General features: G+C 51.9%; 1 long non-coding RNA gene across 1 annotated transcript; it reads right to left on the reverse strand.

Moving 5' to 3' along the window:
* Positions 1–9472: 9472 nt before the first annotated feature.
* Positions 9473–12659, reverse strand: LOC309445515. Its single transcript, XR_014185297.1, has 3 exons — positions 12515–12659; positions 10650–10778; positions 9473–9537 (listed from the first exon to the last, which is right to left on the reverse strand). It is a non-coding gene; the product is annotated as an uncharacterized lncRNA (long non-coding RNA).
* Between the last annotated feature and the right edge of the window lie 6381 nt (positions 12660–19040).

Genomic DNA, 19040 nt, shown 5'->3' on the forward strand with positions numbered 1-19040 from the left:
TGAGGCCGTGCTGGGCAGCCCTGCCGTGGAATACGGGACTGGCAGCGGGTTCCAGTCCTGCAAACAAGACGTGCTGGCACTTCGCCATTCTTGAAGTCAGTGGTTTCCCTTGTGAAGGTGCTTCCCTAAGATCCTTGGTAGAATCTTCAGCTGAGAAGACTTTGGGTGTAAGAAAAGCTGAAGTGTCTCTGTGTGTTGAATGCTACCGGCTGATACTGGAGATGCGCTGGTTGTGCAGAGCTTTCCGTGAGTTCTGCAGAACACAATCCTGCTGCTTGGCGGAGGGAAACCAGGTTTTGTTTGGGACTAAGTCCAAGATTGTTTATTTCCATATTTTTATTTTTTCCATTTCTTTTGTAAAAGCCAGGAAAATAAGCCAGTTTAAGCTATGCCCATGTTGTGTCTCTGGCACCAGAGAAATAAATCAGTAGCATTTTACGGAGACAATATGTAAATGCAGCTCAGCCTTCCTCCCGCCGATCGCTTGATTGCCAGTTTGGCCTCTGTGCAAGTAGTGTGGCAGAAATGGTCCTTCTTTAAAACTCATGTGCCACCACCATTCAGCTCTCCATATACTGAGCGTTTTCTGGTTTTAATTAGCAGCTTTGATATTAAGCCAACTGACAAATATTTATTTGATGAGGATTCTCCATTCATTAGCAAAATGAGAAAAAATGAATCTATAATAGCATATAACTGCCCCATTAAGCAGCATTAGCTATCCATTTGAGAGCTAATAATGTAAAATACAATTTTCCGACCACCAGATGTTGATGAATAAACTGGTGCTAAATTGGCGGCAGTAAAGCAATAAACAGGTCAGAGGTCAATTAGTTCCGAAAGGCAGCAGCCCCCCGGGAAGCGCAGCAGCGCGGTGCCGGGCGCTCGGGCGCCGGTGCGGTACCAGAGCTGCGTGCACACAGCGGGAGACGGAGCTGCAGGCCGGGTCGATGCCAGCCCTTATGGGGCACTGCTGCTGTTGTTGCAGCAAGGCCGGGGGGCCCAGGCGGGCCGGGGGGGTGCAGTGCTGGCCCCTCCCCTGCAGCCAGCAATACTGGGGGAGTTTTGGCCCCACTGGAAGTGATGGCTGAACAAAATCCCATCAGCCTCCCTGGGGCTGAGAATCTGACCCAGTGCCTCGTCCTGTGCAGGTATTTGGATGTGGTTCAGCCTCCAGGTGCCCGAGTGAAAGCCCCTGTGCCTCTGCTTGGCTGCCGATCCAAGAAAAAAGATGTGTTCTCGCATGTAATTCCGTTCTTTGAGAGGAAAACACCTCGGAACACGCCGAGCTTTGATTTCAGGTGATGTGAAGGACGGAAGATGAGAGCTGCAAGGTGAGACAGCCGGGCTGGAGAAGCCCGCGCGGGCGCGTTGGGTGAGCGCTGAGCAGCAGCCCACGTTCCACACACCGCTGAGCGTTCCACGAGGTCGTGCAGGGATGGTCACAGCGTTGTTCCTTTCATTTGGGGGAATTAAGATACTCAGACAAAGCGAGTCAAGTTTTCTATTCCAATACATCTATTTGAAATAGTGCTACGGAAATTAATCAACTTTTTTTTTAAGCATCCATTTTATTCTGACCTATCACCTTTCCTTACAGCACTAACGTGTAAATCTCATGCACACTGTGTTAAACTATGTTAATATATTCCACAATTCACTCCCAAGGTTTGCTGCATTGTGTTGAGCAGAGATGTGATGTGGCAGAGAATAGAGGGAACACGTGCACCTTTTTGGAGACGCTCTTATTAGATACAAGCCTTGGAAAATAGTCCCTACGGAGAGGACTCTAAGCCTCACAGTGGCCTTTATCTTCATCTCCACTTGTCCCTGCAGAGGCTGGTCAGCCTGGGGCAGTGTTGGAAGGCAGACCCAGGAAGAGCAGAGGTCGATATCCAGCCCAGGTGCGAACCGTGCCGGTGCTGAGCTGGTGTGTTCAGTGCGAACCGTGCCGGTGCTGAGCTGGCGTGTTCAGTGCGAACCGTGCCGGTGCTGAGCTGGTGCGTTCGGTGCGAACCGTGCCGGTGCTGAGCTGGTGTGTTCAGTGCGAACCGTGCCGGTGCTGAGCTGGTGCGTTCGGTGCGAACCGTGCCGGTGCTGAGCTGGCGTGTTCGGTGCGAACCGTGCCGGTGCTGAGCTGGTGTGTTCAGTGCGAACCGTGCCGGTGCTGAGCTGGTGCGTTCGGTGCGAACCGTGCCGGTGCTGAGCTGGTGTGTTCGGTGCGAACCGTGCCGGTGCTGAGCTGGTGCGTTCGGTGCGAACCGTGCCGGTGCTGAGCTGGCGTGTTCGGTGCGAACCGTGCCGGTGCTGAGCTGGTGCGTTCGGTGCGAACCGTGCCGGTGCTGAGCTGGCGCGTTCGGTGCGAACCGTGCCGGTGCTGAGCTGGCGCGTTCGGTGCGAACCGTGCCGGTGCTGAGCTGGTGCGTTCGGTGCGAACCGTGCCGGTGCTGAGCTGGTGCGTTCGGTGCGAACCGTGCCGGTGCTGAGCTGGTGCGTTCGGTGCGAACCGTGCCGGTGCTGAGCTGGCGTGTTCGGTGCGAACCGTGCCGGTGCTGAGCTGGCGTGTTCGGTGCGAACCGTGCCGGTGCTGAGCTGGTGCGTTCGGTGCGAACCGTGCCGGTGCTGAGCTGGTGCGTTCGGTGCGAACCGTGCCGGTGCTGAGCTGGTGCGTTCGGTGCGAACCGTGCCGGTGCTGAGCTGGTGCGTTCGGTGCGAACCGTGCCGGTGCTGAGCTGGTGTGTTCGGTGCGAACCGTGCCGGTGCTGAGCTGGTGCGTTCGGTGCGAACCGTGCCGGTGCTGAGCTGGCGTGTTCGGTGCGAACCGTGCCGGTGCTGAGCTGGTGCGTTCGGTGCGAACCGTGCCGGTGCTGAGCTGGTGCGTTCGGTGCGAACCGTGCCGGTGCTGAGCTGGCGTGTTCGGTGCGAACCGTGCCGGTGCTGAGCTGGTGCGTTCGGTGTGAACCGTGCCGGTGCTGAGCTGGTGCGTTCGGTGCGAACCGTGCCGGTGCTGAGCTGGCGTGTTCGGTGCGTCACCGGCAGACGGGGCCGTCCGTGACCCGCTCTGCTGCTCCTGCCCCCATCCGCTTTCTCTGAGTGAGTTTTCTTTCTCTGGGATAATAGATCCCTGGTTTTCTGTCTGAGTAGCTATTTCCTTCTCCTTTTGTACAGTACAAAGGCTATTGCTTAAGTATAAAAGCTTCTCATCGTATCTCTGCAGGATGTGCTTTGCCCAAATCTGCACTTTAAGGACACATTTTGCAGTGCGGTATCCGAATTGCCTCAGATATGTGCAGGGTTTTTTTTTCTGAAAATAGCGGTTCTGAGGAGGATTTAGAGTGAACAAAAAACTGTTGAAAGTGGCTGAGTAGGAAAACTTGTGGGGTTTTCTCACTAAAGCTATGGGTGGTGTTTGGTTTTGTCGTTCTTTTCCTTTTGATTTCAAACCTCTCAAAAGTCTATGCAATCTGTTTTTCTTACCGCCAAAACAGAGCTGTACTTTCAGAAAATTCCACTGGGTACAATTAGTAGAGATGGTAGAAATATTCATAGTGAAAGCTGAAGCTGCTCAAAATCCAGAGGGGTTTAATTCTGAATTAATGCTGTGATGCTGCACCCATTGATACCTGCACTGAGCTTTAAACACACGGAAATCAATTCAACCCAAGTAAAAAGCCCAAAGCTGTTTCTAACTGTAGCGATAAGAGTGTCAGACCTTTCAATACAGACGGTGCCACCCGGCTGAGCCCCGGGGTGTCCGATGGTTGTGGGGCTGTAGGAGGGTTGTGGGGCTGTAGGAGGGTTGTGGGGCTGTAGGAGGGTTGTGGGGCTGCAGGAGGGTTGTGGGGCTGCAGGAGGGTTGTGGGGCTGTAGGAGGGTTGTGGGGCTGTAGGAGGGTTGTGGGGCTGTAGGAGGGTTGTGGGGCTGCAGGAGGGTTGTGGGGCTGCAGGAGGGTTGTGGGGCTGCAGGAGGGTTGTGGGGCTGCAGGAGGGTTGTGGGGCTGCAGGAGGGTTGTGGGGCTGCAGGAGGGTTGTGGGGCTGCAGGAGGGTTGTGGGGCTGTAGGAGGGTTGTGGGGCTGCAGGAGGGTTGTGGGGCTGCAGGAGGGTTGTGGGGCTGTAGGAGGGTTGTGGGGCTGTAGGAGGGTTGCAGGGCCGGGTGTGCAGCTCTGTGGGCACAGAACGTGCTCAAGTGATGTATTTGGTCTCAGTGTTTCTATCTTCCCTTCCCCATCACACCCCTTCCCAGCTTTGCCGAAGAAAATCACTTTTGAAGACTTTGTTTGAACATCATCTTCCTTTTCTCTCCTATTGTTTTCTCTGTACTGTGATTTAAAAAAAAAAGTAAATATTTTATGATAGGGTCAGTTTTATTCTCTCTTCTACTCCCTGAAAGCAAGCACTGGTAAATGTTGCTGTGTTTGCGATTCATCCTCTGTAACAGCTTTCTCCCAAGCTCAGAAAGTCCTGTGCAGAGACGCAGGCACGCTTTCTGCCCAGAGAGATACATTGACTTCTTAATGTAGAGATCTTTCATTTTTGTTAATAGCCTGGTCCTGTATCATTGTCCTGAAATGTACATCTGGAATCTGGACAGACCTTCTGCCATATGCACTTCCTATCGTGAGTCAAAGCCAGGCTGAATGAACACAAAAGGAACGGAAAACAGAGAATTAAGATACTGTTATTAATTGACAGTTCCATTTTCTTCCTTTCCCTTTCCAATATCTGTGTGTGTTTATACACATACATACACACATATATGACAGAGCATTCACCCTGATTTTAGCCTGTCTACCTCAGCAGATGCACATACAGAAGAAGATAAGTGGGTGATTCCCTGGTGTTGCAGGTGGATGTTTGAAGAACTGGGACGTGCCAGCGCGGCTCTGGCGGCTCCCGCACTCGGTTTGCCCAGGACACACAGCAAGTAAACCTGTTAGGAAACTCAGCCTTCGGTCAGGGTGCATGTTTTCAGTGAATTATAGGAATCTGTGTCTGCTGTCCCTGTTGTGCACGGGGAGCACGTGTGCAGAGAGCCAGCAGTTCTGTGCTGCGTCCGCAGAGCTGCCCGCTGGGACCCAAGTGCCAGCCCAGCCTAGCTCAACTCAGGTCTGGTCTTCTCAGCTCAGCCCAGCCCAGCCCAGCTCAACTCGGGTCTGGTCTTCTCAGCCCAGCCCAGCCCAGCTCAACTCGGGTCTGGTCTTCTCAGCCCAGCCCAGCCCAGCTCAACTCGGGTCTGGTCTTCTCAGCGCAGCCCAGCCCAGCCCAGCCCAGCCCAGCCCAGCCCAGCCCAGCCCAGCCCAGCCCAGCCCAGCCCAGCTCTGCTGCCCCGTCAGTTCACACGTGTCAGAGGAGCAGTGTGAGAGAAATGGCTGGTGAGAGCTGCCTCTTGGTCGTGACGCGTTTGCAGTCTCCTTGATCTCCACTGCTGACATTTGGGCTGTCCGCGTGCCCCTCGCTGTGGTACTGGTGTGGCACCAGGACAGGGAAGGGGGGACGTCATAAAAAGTGTGTGCTTATTCTTCTCTGTCATTTTTTTTAAAGTTGTTTCAATTTCTGCAATGCAAGTTCAAAGAAAGGGTAATTACTTTCTGCAATGGGCATTCATCTAATGGGAGAGTCATTTGCAATGAAAATATTTTAAGACCTAGGTGAAATGTTGCTAATGACTCGCTTTGTCAGGTCATTAGGTAGCTTTCAGGCTTCGCTGAAGGCAACCAGAGTTTGTTCTCAGCATGACCCCCGAGGACGCGTTGCCTTCATTTCTGATCGTCTCACGCTTGGTTTTCATAGGTGGCTGGATGGTGCTGCGGGTCCCTCTGAGGCAGCGCTGGGGGCGCAGGGCTGGGAGCTGCACTGGGAACCCGGTGCAGGACGTGTGGCTGCGCGCTGCGCCCCAGTGCGCCCCCGCTCCCGCCGCTGGCCGCATGGACCTGCTGTGCTTGTTCTGGTTACAGCAACGGATTGGCTTCATAGTCCAGAAACCTCGTTTGCGCCGCTGCAGTTTGCACACAGCTCGAACCCGTGCACGGCAGGGGCAGAGAGGAGAGCATTAAGGTTTACCTGACCCACTGGTAACGTAAAAACCCTTTATTCTTTCATTTTTATGTTTTTAACAGGGTTTTGACACAGCACAGTGAAAGCAGATTTCCAGACCACCCAAACACGTGTTAAAACGTAATAATGAGTTGTCCCCCTTGGCAGCGATGTTGGCTGGTATCAGGATGGACACAAGCCCACAGTTCTGGTGACAGGTTGGGCTGTTGCGCTTCACCTCCGCCTGTTTCCTGCTGCCTTGGAAGTGAATGTCACAGGCGTCATAAATACTTTACTACTGTGCTGGAACCAGAATGTTTCTGGTTTCGAGTGGTGTTCTGGAGCTCCCGGCAGCGCTGCAGCTGCTGACAGCGTCATTCACGTTTGCTCCTTTCCTGAGAGTTGGGGGTTTGGGGTTTTGTTTTCCTTTTTCTTTAGTCGACTGGGAAGTCATCCCAGCTGAATTGTCGCTTCTTAACGACAACCCCGAACCCTCTTCCCCTCTCTTTCTCCCCTCCTGCATCCCTGAAGGTCACGTCTACCTTGATCAGACAAATCTCAGCTTCTTTTCTAACGTGTGATTGAAACCCGCGGCAGCACTGGGACAGCCCGGTGGGGACGGCGTCTGTCTTGCCGGCTCATGTTCAAATGCAAGATGACAGGTGTCAATTCAAGTGCAGAGGGAGGAAAGGAAATAAAGGACATGAAGTAATTAATCCAACATCACACATCAAATCATTGGCAGAAATAAAATCTGCACGTTTCTCTTTAGGTGTCTTTGCCCTTGTTTCCTTCTTCAAAAAATAAAGCACCAAAATGTGAAGAGTTTTGCATCCCTGTCTTTCTCTGCCTCTCAGTATATGAGTACAATTTTGGTTTCATTTTTCCTAATAGATCTTCTTCACAAAGACAAACAATTACTGACATTTTGCATTTCCAAGTAGCCTTCTGCAGATTTGAGGCGGTGAGTAAGTGGATCCAGTTCACCATGCGAGTCGTCCTGCTCGCAGCACACAGGTGATCCGCTGGACGACACCCTGCAGTTCCTGTGGGTGTTTATTGAGTTCCGTTCTCGTGACGCAGGGCTCGCCATCCAACCCGCTCACCTGCATGGGAGATCAATTCTGTTCTATCTCTACATATTGATAATGGGAAATAAGAAGAGTACTTCTGGTCCTGTTACACCTATCAGATTGTGTCCTGCTTGCCCTAAGAACATTCTCTGTATGCCGGGATTTACCTGAATGTTGTAATTATACAATTAGCTTATTTACCTATGCAGATAATTATACATAGTTACTGTAATCATGTCAATATGAGATAGGGAAAGAAAAACCCTGTGTTTATTAAGTCCCAGCGCAATTCAGTTGAGAAACTCAGCATTAAAAGAACATTAAGGGCTTGATACACCACCAGAATGATTCATATTCAAATGCTGCGGGAGAGCATGGGATTGTCAGAGAGCGGCTGCTTCTGAGCATTCAGGTGTTTGTCTTCCCCTGTGAATTTCCCTCACTGTGCAGCCTTTGGCAAGAATTTCTGAGAGAATAAAGTCAAGTGCAGTGATGGACAGATTTGCATGTGTATTATACAAACACATACACGAGAGGGTGTACTTAGGGGTTCTGCAAGTGATTGTTCTGTAACTACCACCAAAGCGTAGCACGTCTGCACCGAACAGCGCAGCAGCTCGGACCTGCGGCTGTAGTGCGGAGAGCGAGAGAGAGCACGCCTGCTCCGTTACCATGTCGGCCTCGAAATGGTGTAAAGAATGAAGTAGCCCAGGATGCTACTTCATGGCATAGCTATTTTTCCGAAGTTAGAAGCTGGATTGACATTGGATTGTTCTTTCCGAACTTCTGATGGTGTTGCATATTAGGAAAAGCACCATTGTAGCAAAGGCCACGTATAGTTACTCCAGGGTGTAGCAGGGACACAGTTGAGTGAACCTGCAGGGACTTCATGTGAGTGGAAACCAGAAAGGACGATCTCGCCAACATTCACCTTTCCTGTCTTTCTTTCTCTGTTGTTGTTGTTGCTGCTGTTGTTGTTTAAATTCAAAGATGAGCTGTGGCTCTGAGTCTTTCCACTGTCTGAGGAGCCCGCAGTGCTCTGCTGGGGAGGCAGCAGACACAACAGAGTTGGTCTTGAAAGAAGCACCGTGCAGAAGAATTTATCTTACGGTTGTGGTTCGCAGCCCAATTGCTGTGTGTTGGAGTCGTAGTTAAGTGCCTTACGGAGTGGATAACAGGGCAGGAGGGAACGCGGAGCGGTCACGCAGCCCACGTCTCTGCCCCAGGGCACGTGACATGGAGCTTCCAGCCTGTTCTTAAACACCTCCAATGATCTAGAGTTCCCAGTTTCTGCAGGTGAATCCATTTCAGGACTTCTTTAGACGTACTATTAGAAATATATTCTTACTGTCTAATTTAAATCTTATCTCGTTGCTATTTAAACTCGGTGTTTCTTGTCCTTTCCTTTTTGTAGCCACCTTGAAGACTTTGTCACGTCTCCCTTGAGGCGAGAGGGCAGAACGTGGCAGGAGCCGGCGCCGCCGCCTGCTCCCCGGCCTTCGCTGCCTCAGCAGCTACCTGGAGTGCCGGCTTATACAGCCAGCTGAGAGTCAGTGGGGCTCATAGAGCGGGTCAAAGGGCCTATTTTGGGCACTTAAGGCACTTGCTGCAACACTGAATGAGCAGAAATGTAAGTGGAAGTGCAAAATACTGGTTCTTCCCACATTTCATCGTGGAGAGGGGCAAGAGCAGCTCCTCTGCCATGCGGTGGGAAAACTGCTCCGTGGGCCGTTCCTGGCAGAGGGGCCCATCCCCGTGGTGTGGCCAGGTTACTGTCACTCACTCTTACGGGAATATATCTAAGGGGAAGATGAATATGAGATTTTTCCCTTACAAATGCTTCCCCGAGGTGACGTGCATCAACACGCGTGTGCCAAGTAGAAGGTGGTTGTACCCCTAAAAACTTGAATCTCCCGGAATTCCCATGTGCCTCCAGGTTCAGGATTCCTCCCAAATGCGTACTGATTTCCTTGAAGCGGGGCATAGCTGTGACTAACTTGTACTGCGTGACAGAGATACCTGACATAAGCTGTTGTGAGATTGCCTGGGTGTTGAAGGCAGCATATGGGATGCTGTAGGCAGATCACCAAAACCTGATGAGCGACTGCTTTTTGTTAGGGCACCGCTGAGCAGAACGCAGCCAGCTCCGTCAGAATCTTCCTGGGGGGATTCGTGTTCTTACTGCGGAAACGTTAAACTGGATTCCACGTTGTGCATCCGGAACAGGCTGCTCGTGTGTATAATGGATACTGCGCCGGCTCTTCTCTCTGCACAGAGCCGTCAGTCTCCCAGCAGGATGGACCGTTCCAAGATGATACCGGGTCCCGAGCAGCACTCTTTAATTGCTCATGTCTGGTCTCCAAAGCGCAGTTGCATCTAGAGGCATCTCACGAAACAAGACAGTCCAACCTGGTACCAGCCACGGGTTCAACTGTTAAATGAGAAACGGTAGTTTTGTAATTTTAATTGCTAATTAAAAGTATATTTTGTGTTCTGTGATCTTGACGCTAGGCATTCAAGGCTAAACCGTGACCTCTCTTTGACAAATGCTGTTCTGGTGTGACCTGTATTTCACAGATACCATTTTAATTGGTTGCTAGTACTTAGAGCAGCATAAGATATTTTTTCCTGATTCCCATTCATTGACTAATGTCTCTTACATCATTTTGTGGGTAGCTGTGTTTTATTGTTTGCATTGGGGAGATTCAGATGCCCAGAACTGCGTTTTTTCCCCTCGAATATTTTGAACGTGTCAATTTTTTTCAGGTTTAGAATAGCTAATTCAGAGGAAAGCACAGATATCATCAAGAAGAGAGGTTAATTCTCAGAAAGGGTCAAACTCTGAAAAACACAAAGCCCCAAGGAGTTTAGCTGTAGTTGCTGCGTGCAATATTTGGGCTTTGCTGCTCTGAACGTGTTTCGTGGCTCCGGAGGGCAGCAGCACTGCGGGCTGCGCTGTGTTGCGCAGCGCCTGCAGACGCGTGTCCTGCTGCGCCCGTGTGGCTGCACAGCACGTGTTCAGTGCTGCCCGTCGCTGACCCGCAGGGCCTCGCCGGGGGAAACCACGGGTCTGTGCTAAGTGGTGGGAAAGGAACTTTATACTCTCAGAGAGGAACCCGTCACTCTAGAGAAGCGTCTTGCGCTATCACAGGTTGTAGTGCGCTTTGACCAGCTCTAATTTGGACTAGAGTTTAAAACAATAGGAGGTGGTATCCTAGAATCCCAATGAACGTGTGAAAAAGTGGGAGCAAGATCTTGGGCTCTTACAGGTTTGTGCATCTCTGCACCGCTGGCGCTGCTCCCGGGTAGCAGCCGCGGTTGTGAGCGTTGGCTGGTGCGCGGGAGGACAGGGGGCTCAGGACCCCTGGAGCAGGCGGGGGTTTCCATCGGCCGCCAGCGCGCGGCGTGAGCAGCGGCGCGAGGGGAGCGGCGTGAAGGTGCTCCCGCACGTCCCCAGGACTCCCTCCGGAGCAGACAGCGCGTGCGGTTCGGCAGCCAAGCAGAAAAAGGTATTTAAGAATCGCTATTCCGTGTACTAATTACCTTTGGGAAGCCAGAAGAAGTGACGGTTTTACAGAGTGATCAGCAAAAAAGTTCTGTGTTCTCAGACAATTTTGCTGAGTTGATGCAATCCTGGATAAGGGGTTTTTCAGTGCAGATTTCGTAGATTCCCTGTAGGAGGAGAAAGAAAAAAGTCTGAAAATCCCACCTGAACTGAATTTCTGATTTTTGGTATTTTTAGTGTTTGCCCCTCGTCCCCAAGCACGGTGTAACTCCACCTTCTGTGCCAGCCCTGAACAGAAAATGAAAAACCCTTGAGATAACATTTTTGCTTTGCTTGAAATTTAAAGGGGCAAAGCTCACAAGAGAGTTGAGTTGAGAGCATCTTCTCCCAGATCCAGGTGACTTCATTTCTTGCGAGACAGTCTCTGTGATTATGAGATGAAAGGTCAACATGAGTTTTTAAAGTGGCTTCTGGAAAAGATAAGGCTGTCCTTCCCCCGTATGCTGATCACCATGTAGTTTAGTGTCTACGTAAAGTGTCCTTGAAATACTCCCTTTCACTTCTCTGTTCCTAGGGAAGGTTGTAGAAAACCAGATTAAGATTTGGCATTTCTCAGTAAAGGGAGGTAAATCCCTTCTCCTCCCTGCCGCTCACTTTCCCATCTGAAAAGGCAGGTTAATAATGTTTATTTGATTAACAGCTTTTGGGCCTTATTATTACTCAAATGCTTTGTAACTGGAAGCTTCTTACCCAGTTTTATTTTACCATTCCTGCTCAGAGCGCCAAGGGAGCGGCAGCGCTCGCCCTGCGCGGGGCGGGTTTGTGCCGAGGCGCCTGGTCCCAGCTGCCGCGGGCGCAGCGGCTCCGCAGCGCGGGCCGGGCCGGGACAGGAGAGCTGACCTGAGAAAAGGGAAAGAAAGGAAGAAAACAGCAGTGTGGTGGAAAGGAGAGAGCGGTTTGCTGCCCTTGCTTCTCTGAGCGCCGGGGGCTGTGAGCAGGGTGGGACTGGAGAGCCAGCGGGAGGACGCAACGGCTTCTGTGTTGTGGCCACATTGAACTCAAGTCTGAAGAACTGTTGAAGTGTTTCTATTATAGGAGGCCATTTTCAGGGGTTTATGTCAAAATTATGCTCAACCATCTTTAAGAGACTCCCACGTGCACCAGGACAGCTCTTGTGATCAGTGTTGATAGGTTGCTATCTATTCCATCCAGGAGCAGAGTTCTCTTCAGTCGGTGTTGCTCCTGGGCCGCGGTCCGTGCTCGGCTGGGGGGGCTCTGGGCTCCCAGCCCGCGTTACACGTCCAGAGGGGACAAAGTGCTTCCAGAAGAGCTGCTCCTCTCCCTGTTCGTTTGTGCCTTGTTGTTGATTCCGTGGGAGCCAGGAGGCTGGAGAACAAATGGGGGGTTTGGAACTGCTCAGAATATTTTCATCAAAATGACTTTTTCAATTACAAAACCATTTTCCCCAATATTTGGAAAATCAATTTTGATTACATTTCTTTTTGTAAAACAACCTCAATGGATTAAGTGCTTTGATTGTGCCAAAAGCCTGTTTGAATTTTTGTGAGAGGAGCACTTTTAAAAATTCTAAATTAGTGTTGTAGCAATGAAGTGGAAACCTAAGTATGTTCTTATGAGCTTAAAAAGCTGAAAACCATCCCGGAGGATGTTGATGGATCTCAAGACAAAGGAAAAAACATCCCAGAGAAAGAATTACTAACACTGTCATCGTAGCCACCAGTGAATACATGGTGGTGATTTTCAAGGACTAAAAGTCCTTTGTTTTGAATTACTGACGCTGGCTGGTCCAGCACAAACCCGGAGAGCGCGGGGGGGCCGTCGCTGCGTCAGACGGAGCCCAGGCCGCTGCGGGGCTCATGAGCAGGGGATGTATCGGACATACCTGCTTTGGACGTGTCTCCTTCTGTGTTTCTTTTCACCAAACGCGGTTTGTTTAGATGCACACAGAGAACAAATTCAGTAACTGGGTGTGCTAAGTTCTGGACTCAGCGATGCCGCTGTAACATCCGCTGTATTAAGTTTAGCGGGAGGAGGAATTGAATCTCTGGAGCATGTGGGGTGAAGCAGAGGGAGCTTCGTTCGGCCCGGACATCGTGCTTCCCGGGCGCTACCCAGCACCCAGCGCTGGCTTGTGGGCCCGTCGTGGCGGTCCTGCCACGGTCCTTGTGGCGATGGCGGTCCTTACTGCGATCACGGTCACTGCCGTAATCGCAGTCCTTGGGGTGATAGCAGTCCTTGCAATGATTGACCGCGGTCCTTGCTGTGATGGCAGTTGTCGTGTTGATGGTGGTCCTCACTGGGATCGGGGTCGTTGTGTTGACGGCGGTCCTCACCGCGGTGCTGGTCCTCGCCGCGGTGGCGGTCCTTGCCGCGGTGCTGGTCCTCACCGCGGTGGCGGTCCTTGCCGCGGTGCTGGTCCTCACCGCGGTGGCGGTCCTCACTGCGGTGCTGGTCCTCGCCGCGGTGCTGGTCCTCGCCGCGGTGCTGGTCCTCGCCGCGCTGGCGGTCCTTGCTGCGGTGCTGGTCCTCGCCGCGCTGGCGGTCCTTGCTGCAGTGCTGGTCCGTGCCGCGATGCCAGTCCTCGCCGCGATCCGTCCTGTGTCCGCCGGGGTCCCAGCCGCGCTCGGCCCTGGGCTGTTTGGCTGGCACCGCGGCTGTGCCGTTCCACGTGCGGGCGCTTCGGGTTTGTGGAGCAGATGCCGCCTGACGTGGCTGTCTGACTGTTGTTTGGATCCCGCAGAAGGGGATCTCCCCTGAAGGGTTGTTTTCCTCCTGCCGTCAATCTTTCCTGTGCTGCTGTGCGCTGCACGCTGAGGCTTTTTCTTCCAGCTCTGCAGACCCGCTGATCGTTGCAATTGTTTTTGGTACAGACTGTGCCTCGCTCCTCATCCCTCCCCTCCCCGTGGCGGTTTTGCCCGGGGAAGCAGTCCCAGCTTGAGCCCACAGGCTGTTTTTGTCCCCTCCTCCCTGTGCTGGGGGTTTTACTTGAAACAGTGTGAAGCTCTTCTTGTGTCTGGTGGCAGCTGTGATAAATTTTCTCTGCAGTTTATTTTCAGCCTTTCTCTTGTGTGTTCATTTGAGAAAGAGGATCTGTGACTTTGATGTAATAAGAGCGTTGTTGCTGCAGAACCCTCCCCAGAGCGTCAGCAGAGCGCGGTGCGGTTCGGCCGGGTGCGGGTGACGGCCCGGCGAGCCCGGCTCTCCCTCCGGCCCACGGGCCCCGCTGCCCACGGGCTGCGCTCTCGGGGCTGAACTGGGACAGAATGCGGCCTCTGCTTTCCCAGCGTGGGTTTGGGGAGGTGGTGGATGAACAACTCTTACGTGTCTCCCGGCTGCGTCCTTTGCTTCCACCACTGAGGTTCACATGTTACGTAAGCGGCGATTTGTGGCCGAAGGTTTCGGTAACAAGTAATCCTGCCTGCACTCACTACTTAGCAGCTCAGACTCTGATAAAAAATCTCCAAGTCCTGGTGGTGGTTTTTAGGACATCTGCAAGAAATGGCTGAAAGTGCCTGAGGAACGTAAGGCTCATGTGTATGACTCGCACCATGAAATGAGCCATCTCTGTTAGCCCAGCGTCACTCAGTGCTGTCCCACAGCCATCTCTGTTAGCCCAGTGTCACTCAGTGCTGTCCCACAGCCATCTCTGTTAGCCCAGCGTCACTCAGTGCTGTCCCACAGCCATCTCTGTTAGCCCAGCGTCACTCAGTGCTGTCCCACAGCCATCTCTGTTAGCCCAGTGTCACTCAGTGCTGTCCCACAGCCATCTCTGTTAGCCCAGTGTCACTCAGTGCTGTTCCACAGCCATCTCTGTTAGCCCAGTGTCACTCAGTGCTGTTCCACAGCCATCTCTGTTAGCCCAGTGTCACTCAGTGCTGTTCCACAGCCATCTCTGTTAGCCCAGCGTCACTCAGTGCTGTTCCACAGCCATCTCTGTTAGCCCAGCGTCACTCAGTGCTGTTCCACAGCCATCTCTGTTAGCCCAGCGTCACTCAGTGCTGTTCCACAGCCATCTCTGTTAGCCCAGCGTCACTCAGTGCTGTTCCACAGCCATCTCTGTTAGCCCAGCGTCACTCAGTGCTGTTCCACAGCCATCTCTGCTAGCCCAGTGTCACTCAGTGCTGTTCCACAGCCCAGCCCCTTCCTCTTGCAGTGTCCCCGTGAGAAAAGGCTCTATCCAAGATAACAGAAATCTGATTTCTCCATTGATTTATTCTGGAGTAATCGTGTCAGTTCATAGTCCCAATGAGGGTGGCGTGATTTGCACAGGAAGTCCAAAGATTGCTGGGTGCCAACACTTCTAAACGCTTTAGAGAAATCCCACTCTTTGTTTTCTGGATCTCTCTGGCTTGGCCGCAAACCCGTGTCGGTGAACAGCACAGGACAGGGCTGGGTGCAGCCTGACTTTGCATTTTCTGCTCTCCAGAGGTTATACCTAAAATGTAGAAGAACCAGATCTGCTTCTCAGTCTGACCTGACCCACACCAAATCATGAACCATGTTAGTCTCATCCCCTCGCTTCATATGTGAGTGCATGCTTAGTAATTTCTTAATATAGTTTTGCTTTTAAATGATTCATCTTCCATTTAGTCGCTTTCATTGGCGCTATAGAAGCCTGGCAGAGCCCAGAGGACCTTTCCTGCCCCGCTGGTGGCTGCGTGTGCGGGAAGAGTCTTGCACCATCCATACCAACAGCTTTTTAAAACAGCAGAGACCTGACACGTGGTATAGGCAGATGTGGTAGGCTGTCTGTCTGTCTGTCTGTCTGAGACCTGCGGCTCCTGGCAGCAGGACAGGAGACACAACTGACCGAGTGGACGTTGCTGAGAAGCTGTAGTGAAGAGGCTTTAGAGGCTGGATTTTTGGTTACCCGTCAGACTGATTTTGGCTGTTGTGACGTTTAGAAGGGGGGGATGTGGGGTGTTGTGTTTTCACGCTGCTTGTGCAGGAGCCGCGTGGGACCGGTTGGGACCAGCTGTTGTGCTTTGCAGTGATTCACGTTGCAGAACATGGATGTTTAGAAAGCAGAGGCCAGTAAGCAGCCTTAGTGTCTTCAGCCGGGCTGGAACTCTGCTCGGCCGTTTGGCTGCTTTGTAGGTCCTTACTGATGCATCGTGAGTTCACGTTTAGCGCTGGAATGAATTATTCACCACTGCAGTCAAAAGGAGAATTTTGGGTCAGTGTTCCAGGCTGTTTTCTGCAGCCCTTTCAGCAGCAGCGCTAGTTGGAGGCGCTGTAAGGGTTCTTAGTCAAATTCAATTATAATTAACCTGGGACTAGAAACCAGCAATCTGAATATCTCTGAGAAGGGTGAACACGGTGGGGATCTCAGATCTTTTCAATCCTTAGTTTAGTACGGAATTTTTAAGAGGATTTCAATCTTTATTTCTTGTATTGGATGATTCCAAGCAGAAGTGATTGAAATTGTTCTGTCACGTTTCCTTGATAACAGACCCATTCGAGTTGGTAAGCTCCAGTCCTCATTCCTGTCCTGCTGTGCCAGGTGAACCTGCCGGAAGGTTACAGGTGTATCAGGGTAAGTGCCTATGGAAAATGGAAGAGTTTTAGCCAGGTGGTTCCGAAGTTGTCTGCCGCAGTCTCTGGCGATGCCGTCACTGCCGGACCTCGCACCGCGGCTCGGCCTCACCCTTCAGTTGTGCACTTAGGAAGTCACAGCCCGTCAGAGCAGCGTTGGTGGCACTCGCAGCACCTCGCCCACCGCTGCCGCCTCCGAGCCGGCCTGAAATACCAACATGGGTGCTCGCTCGTAGTGATGAAGTGAGCATGATCAGCCACTTGTCAATCAGCCTTTCAGTCTGAGCTTCTGGCTTCCTCATAAATGATGCTGCCATTAGCTGAAACAAAGCGGGCGGGTTTTCTCTGTTTTCACGTCGGACAGCAATGGGAGATGACCCGTCCGTGCTCTGAGCCGAGGGCTGCGCAGGCTGGGCCGCAGGACGCTCGCCGGCCCTGCCCGCTCTGCACCTCCACTGGTGCCCCTGTGCACATTAGGGGAAAAACAGGAAAAAAGAGGAAAAGGTAAGAATGGTGAACTGGGAATCCCCGGTCCCAGCGTGTGCTTGTGTGGAGGAGAGAAAATACCCTGCTCTGGCACCGAGACTTCTAGCACAGCTGGAGCTGTTCCACCCTCACAGTTCTGTGTTCATGGTACTAAACCTGTTCAGATAACCGTGGACTTAACCTCCTTTGGTTCAGAAATTTCCCCCTAAGTGAAAATGGTAGCACTTCTGATTCTTCCAGGCTAATTTGCAGTGTGATTATAGAATAAATTAAAGCGTAGTAATGGGAGACATCTCCTGTACTATTTGCTTCACTTTATGATTATTTAGAGGCAACTTATGGTACAGTTACTGTAGTCGCAACCTCAAAAGATAGGGGCAATGGCAAAGTTGTGAGCTAAAATCCAGCATGCATGAAATCACAGATAAGTGTGACAGGACGTGACATCTCAGATACAGTTTGACTCAGCGGTGAGGGCCGAAGCGCAGATAAGGCAGCCTGCCTCTGGAGGGAAAGAGAGGAGAGTCTCGCAGTAGGAATCGTTTTGATTTTTGAAAGGAATCACAATGCTTCAGAATGGTTGTGCTGTAATGGTTATAACATCAAAAGCAAGGATAATCTCCCGGGAAGCTGTGTTTGCGGCATTTCCATTTAACCGTTTCACGGCAGGATGTGCCGCGGCCGTGCTCGCCGGCCGTCCCGCGGCTCGCTCGCCATCTCTGGGTGCTCCGTGGGCCGGGCGGACTCCACGTCCCCAGAGCCCTTCAGACCTGCTGTCCAGTAACACCGACTGTTTGCATTGAGGCCCTTGGGAATAATTATTTCCTCTTACTCTTAACCCCATTGCAGTAAATTCCGTGTGAAAATGCTGGTGCACAGAGCAGGTGAAGAAGTGCACAGAGAGCGTGAGGCTGTTGTTTGCTCTGCGTGACAGCAGCAGCGCAGGAGCTGCCACTTGTGTCCACTGCCTCTGCACAGCGGGAGCGACCGGGTGACACCAGGGCAGCGGAGATCTGGCCCCTCTGCCTTTCTGATTCTGCACATCAAGACTTCGCTCATTATCAAAGTGCTAAAAGTCACTGGATGGAGAGGGCTTAAAAGGGAAAACAACAAACAAAAAAAACCCATAAAAACTAGTGTGTGACATTGATTTACATAGAAATTATGTGACTCCAGTGCAATCAGCGAGAGGCCCCAGTGGCGCTGCTGAGGACGCGCCGGGCGCGGGCGGACGCTGCCTGTGCAAACCGCTCTGGAAGCCCCTTCGGCACGTACCTGGGCACCATCCGCCTCGCTGCCCGGGCGTTTCCCACGCGCCGGAGCTCCGGCTGAGCCGGGCAGCGTCAATCACGGCGGCGCACGTCGGTGATGCCTTATGGTGCCACTGGGGATAGAGGAATCACATCCTCTTATGGCTTTAATCGCGAGGCTGGAGTCCATTAAAAATCCATTCAAATCTATGAACTGGTGCTACTTTTTAACTGGTAATTTATGTCCAGTGGACATTAGCAGGACATTTTTCTCCTGGATCTGAACTATTGCCAGGAGCTGCTCTAACTAACCTGTGGCATTCATGTTCAGGCTTACACAGTATAATCTCCTTTGCTTTCTGGGTCGGTGTCAGCAGGCAGCAGTAACGGGTATTGTCTGAATCAAAGCCTCTTAGGGTATGGTGCAAACCAAAATGAAAAGACTGGAGTAGCTCCCCGTCAGTACGTGGGAACTGTTCAAACTGGGGACTGATGTGTCGTCATCTTTCAAACTGCATTTTGGAAGGACTCAGAAGAAATTCAGTACTGTGTACCCGAAAGTGGAATAAAATGCAATCTGCTGAGGTGCAGAATTACTCCAAGAGCAGAAAAAACACTAATTAGAGCATGAATCAATTTGCTACTTTTACTTGGAATACTACAAAACGGGCAGTAAACTGAAGGCAGCAGTGTCACAGCATCATTTCCCCTCTGTCTCCAGCGGCTCTGTCCATCTGTCCGTGTGTCTTCCTGCTGGCGGGTGAGCACCCAGCCCTGGGGCTGCAGAAGCAGAGCGGAAACTGGCGCCTGAAGGGCGATAAGCGTAACGTTGGACGTGAAGCTGTGCAGCACGGTTGGTGGATCCGCAAGGGGCTGTCGGAGCAAACCTTGGAAGCCGTAGCAAGGTGGGTTTTTGTGCTGCGTTTAGAAATGATGATCAGAGTGCGATGAGGCTGGCCCGGTCAGCCAGAGGCAGACAAAGAAACCAGGTGGAAACAGGCCAAGGCTCAAATGTTTCTAAGCCAAAGTGCTGGTCTTTATTTTTTAAAGTGCAACTAATTAATTCCTCTTGGAAATCTACCAAACTATTTACTCTTCGTTCTGGTAGCAGCAGCCGCAGAGGTAAGCAGAAGTCTC

The sequence above is a fragment of the Streptopelia decaocto genome, assembly GCF_964273445.1.
Source record: "Streptopelia decaocto genome assembly, chromosome: 13".
Taxonomy (NCBI): domain Eukaryota; kingdom Metazoa; phylum Chordata; class Aves; order Columbiformes; family Columbidae; genus Streptopelia; species Streptopelia decaocto.